Source organism: Pteropus medius, unplaced genomic scaffold (genome assembly GCF_902729225.1).
Source record: "Pteropus medius unplaced genomic scaffold, Ma_sr-lr_union100, whole genome shotgun sequence".
In the NCBI taxonomy this organism is placed as follows: domain Eukaryota; kingdom Metazoa; phylum Chordata; class Mammalia; order Chiroptera; family Pteropodidae; genus Pteropus; species Pteropus medius.
Window position 1 is genome coordinate 3,111,211 of NW_024354500.1, and position 5,652 is coordinate 3,116,862.

Genomic DNA, 5,652 nt, shown 5'->3' on the forward strand with positions numbered 1-5,652 from the left:
GTAAAGAACACGATTCAGATTATGGTGTTAATCTGAGTAGAAGATGGAAATATTCTGATAAAAGTAAAAATTATTTGAAGTATGAAAGAAGGAAGGCATTAAAGTTAGAAGAAGCTGGCTCTTGGGAATATTGAATTGTCCAATAAAATAAGAGATGTTCCATTCTCAAATTAAAAACTAGGATAATCTGGCTATTAATTGTCTATAAATCAAATGAACAAAACCACTTTTAGTCTCTACATAATATGTTAAAATTCATTAGAAAAAGTCTTTCTCAGATGGAGATATAATGGAATTTATGTGCATTTCTTATAAATCAAAATGTTATTTATACTTTTAGTAAAATATCACTCCATCTTAATCCTAAAGTTCCCCCTCTCTCTTGTCCCGGGTAACTTAGTTAAATTTAAAGATAGAAGTGTTGATGGAGTAAACTTAGGGACCAAGTTCTCACTTTCAATAAAATGGAGACTTAAATGGTTATATCCTTGATTAGAATTATTATAGAAAAATTCTTCTAAAATAGCTCATGACAGGACTACTGAAATCACTATTATACTCTGATTATAAATCTGGCTTGAGATTCTATTCCAGATAAAAATCTAAGAGAAAAGTAGTTTTCAAGAGGAATTTTAATGCATTCTATTAGGAACTATAGAAATATACTGCATGAAAAGTATATTATAATTTTCTTATCCTTGGGTAACTGGGATTTTGATCAACCTAAATTATCAGTTAAAGTTATTTAGTCATTGATTCAACATTTATTTATTGAATACTTACTATGTGTCAGGCATATAATTAAGATAATTTATTGATGAAAAAGAATAGACAAAATCCACCAATGTTTATAACAAGTGGATGGAGATAGATGATAAAATAAACAAGCATAATATAAAATATTAGATATTTATAAATGCTATGGAGAAAAGTAAAGCGATGAATAGTAAATAGAGAAGTCTCATAAAGGAGTTGTAAACTGGGCAAAGAACCAAAGTTGGTGAAATATATTATTGTTTCTAGGAAGAGTATGCAAGGCAAGAGCAGGAACATGTGCAAAACCCATAGGTTAAAACTTGCTCAGAGTGTTCAAGGAATAGTAAAGGAGGCTAATATGCTGGGAGGAAATAATGGGGAGATTTAGTCAGAAGAAATGAAAGGCAGACCAAGTAGAGCCTTATATGCCATCATAAGGATCTGGTTATTCTTGTACGCTATTGAATGGTTTAAAGAAAAGTAACATGACCTGGGAAATGATAAAGAACTATGGTGGGAGAAGAGGGACAAATTTAGAGGCTACTATAATGTTAGTGAGAAATGGTTATGGAGTGGGGTATGATGGTTCCAGTACACGAAAATGCTAAAAAGTCGAGAAATAAGGGCCATATTTTTAAATATGCAAGAGGGGGTGAGAATTCACATGATTTTTGCTAGAGACATGAATATTTTATCTATAGTAAAGGAGAAAAGATAGAGTATATATAGATAGGTGATGTTGGGAGTTATATTCTATTATAAATTTTTCTCATTAAAATGGTAGCAGAGTCACTAAGTATGAGTAGGGAAAGTGAACAGATAAGGAGAATATGGTATGATTGCCAGGGAACTGTAAAGATTACATATTTGAAGTTAATAGAAAGGTATTTAAAGGCAAACAATCAGCATGGTTGTGTGTTATTTTCTGGCTATATTTAATTTTATGTGTGTAGGATCACAGGAGGCAAACAGTTGGATTTAAGCAGGGTTGAGATTTTTCCAAAGTAAATAAAAAATATAAAAAAGTGGCAATATAGTTGAAAGTATAGGTAAGGGAATAATTTTATTGATGGAATACGGAATCAAAACTGGTGTAGGAGATAGTGATTTAAGTATGGTGAGGTATGATAATATGGTAGTCACATCAATAGACTCTGAGTCATAGTGGTTGTGAAGGAATTGATGGAGTAGCAATACTAAAGGGAGTGAGCTGAAGAGAGGATACGCAAAATGAGATTATGAAGGGTTTGTGTTTGTTTATAATGACAAGATCCAGGGAATGAGCAAGAGAAGGAAGCAAAAGGCTGATATAGGGTGAAAGGAAAGATCATAGTAGGAGGAGCAAAGAGGACCTGAGAGAATGTGTAATAGAAGGATTACACGGACAATGAAATTACTAAGAAATATAGTAAAAATGGTGTTGGAAGAAATGACTATAAAGAGTAACTTAAACCTTTAAAGGAGTTGCCTATATGCCCAATGACTATAATTATTCAATTTCCTGTAATTTGAAGATGAATGATTTTAGGAAGAGAAGTAGGAAAATGGCCTGGAAGAATAATGCAAGAAAAAAAGGACACCCAAAATGGCACTGGGAGTGTGAGAGAGAAAAGCATTACCACTGAGAACCTGTTTGGCAAGTGGGTAATTGTTTTTTACTTTTGTGTAGTTGCACACACCTATAAGGATTGGCCACATTGACGGCTAATGACCTTGTCGACCATAATTCTGTATATTTTTTCCTTCAGTCTCATGGTTAAAGAAATGGACTGGGCAGAATTTGATACTAGTAGAATTTTAACTCTCATGGTGGTTCTAATTTACTTCATATCAGCTGTATAAATAAATTCTGAATTACCTGGTTATTATCTGAAATTTAACATTGCAGAGAATCATATTAAGGGTTCCTCCTTAGGAAGCGCTTTTCTTACATGTTGTGCCAAGACCATAATATAACTTAATTAGGGAGGTTCACTACCATCAGCAAGTTTTTGTGCTGGAAATCGGCTATTTTAAATCACAAATTTTCTCATTTAGCCGTTCAATGGTTTTAGAGATAAGAAAGCTTACATTGCTACCATATTTCTCCCAAGCTGTCTTTGGAGATGGGATTGTTACTCTCTTGGGGGAATTTTAGACTGTAGCTCTGCTAATTATCAGGAAATAGAATATTATATATGAGCTATCAATCTTCCCAAAAGGTATAGATGAGGTAAAGGAGAACTGAGGTCATAAGATCTGTTTTCAAGCACTTTTTAATTTTTATAGTCTTTTAAAATCTCAGTTGTAGTGAGAACATCTGTTATGCTCAGAATAAGTGACCTTAACCAACTTTAATTTCTTATACTGTAGTTATTTTTTTACGTAGTGGAAGTACAAAAGTACTCTTTTTTGATAGTTAACATATAGCAGAAAAAAGAATTCATTTCATCAAAAAATAGTTTGATGAAACTCCTTAATTAATTTGCCTCGGGATTTTTTTCCAATTTGTTTCCCACAAGAGAAGGGTCTTAGTATTTTCATTATCTTAGTGATAATAAATTTTTTAAAAGACATATATTTCATAATCAAGAAGGATGCTAACATTTTTGAAGGTGTAGAATTCAAATTCATAGAGCTACTTTAAAATTACTTTTAAAACTCCATGTATTCAATTTGATGAATAACTATTTTCGAGTATATCTCAAGTGTATGCTAAAAACCACAACATATCAACCTTGAGAATAAACACTACAAATATAAGCAAATTCTCATCAAAAGCAGCAATTTATTGTCATGCAGGTCCACTTTACCCTTTTACTTATTTAGAGGTAAAAATAAGAGAAATAAATGCAGAGGCTCTCCAGCAGTTCAAACTCTGGGATATTCAATTACTTGGTGGCAGCTGATCATTAGATTAGATACATCCTGGCACATCACAGAGGGTGAAAAGATTCCTCCAGAGACAAAGGTGCTTTAGAGCAATTTCACTTCTAATTATGTTTCCTGTAAGATTTTGTTTGTGTTTGATTTAAAATAGGATGTAATCTGCTAGAGAGGAAAAGAAATCAAAAGATTAACATCACCTTATTATCTGTATGAAATGGGCCTGGGCTCAGGCTGATGTGATGAGAACTATTTATAGAAATATTTTGCTTTGTTATTTAAAGGGGAGGTCACAGCTGGATAGATAATATGAGCAGATGTATTACTTTGCATGGTGTACCAGCATAACATCAGCAGCTAATGTCTACAATAAAAATGTTTAGCTTTACTACTACATACCTAAAGAACATCCTGGTGTTTGTTCATTCTTGAACCATGACCTTCATAAATTTTTTATAGTAAGTAAAATATAAGGGCCTGAAAACAAATGTGCCAAGTTCAACTGAATTACGAATTAGAAAGATGTTTCGATTATTTCATTCTTAGCATTAGAAAACAGTAAAGTTGTAAAATCATTTTCCACACACAATGAAACTATTTCAGGTTGTGTCCTTGTTGAGAGAGTTAGTTCTAGACATCATAGATTTAAAAAATATATATATTCTGATCATTTTTATGTGCTCATTAATTATAGATTTATGTGGGAAAGTGGTAATACGAATCAGTATAGTCTTGCATGTACTATTGATGTTTGTTTTTAAATGGAAAAAAGGCTTATTCTGAAGAACTGTTTAAAAACTAAAAAAATAGGCAAATGCGATATGTGGTACTCAATAATATGCAACTTAATTCTTTGTTTCCCATTGTCCTTTTAACATGCAGTCACTGGAAATTTTTTTCTCTTGCCCTTAAATAATCTCAGTCTTTGGCTTCAAAGGTTTAAATCGCACTTTACATAGTTAAATATTCTCTAGTCATATTAAATTATTGACAGAATCTCAATTAAGAAATTCAAATGGCCTATCTTCTACACTAATCATAATACTTGCAATAGATTATTTTTCTGCATAGAAATGTCTCCAAAATGTTAGTGACTAGCAGAAAAAATCTTTCTTTCTCTCTCTCAGAATTGTAGCTGAACTCTCCTGGGTTCAGCTGATCTCAGTTGGGTACAGGCCTTCAGTTCATTTCAGATCTTTCTCACCAACCAACTACTACCCAGAATATTTTCTTCTCATGGTAAATAGCAGAAGTGGAAGAGATCAGTACAAATCCTGCAAGCATCTTATTTAAAGCCTCCACTCTTATTATATTTACTAACATTCCATTGGCCACAAAAACTCACATGACCAAATTCAACATCAGTAAGGTGAGGAATTACATTCCTCCCACAATGGGGTGGAAGATAAGACAAGGGCAGAAAAAGAACAGAGAAATGTTGAGAAACAGTGAATTTACTACAGTGGCAAACCGGATACCTGACTTAAAAATTCCTCTCCCATTCTCCATCGTGGGCCCATAGTAAGCTGTCAATTTGCTGTGGGGATGGTAGGTATGGTCATTCCATTATCATTTCCCCCTTCCCTCTCTAATAATCATACTAACTCACAAACAGCTAGAGAGTAGGGATGTGGTGTTAAGGGAACAGGTCAGTGAAATTTCTCACATGAATGGTTATTGGTATAAGATAATTTCTTGCTGTGTGCCTGGCTGATGCTTAAATGGATGTAGTAGTGTGGGATCTGTCCTTGGTACTGAACACATTTTCTCGGTGGTACTCTTCAGCTGAAATTTTCAGGACATAGCCTATACTTTACCTCCAGCTGATGGCCTCCTTTTCAGTTCCTGTTTTTGTTTGTTGTTTTGTTTTCTCCAGGTAGTTCATTCCTCATAGTTTAGAATCTTGACATATTTTCCAGAAGTTTTTCTTGGGTAGGACTTAAAGTTCTAGGCTCACTATCCCTCCCATGTGGTTTATATCTATCCCAAAGAAGCAGTCATGGATATTTGGACCTACCACTGAAAGGCAGT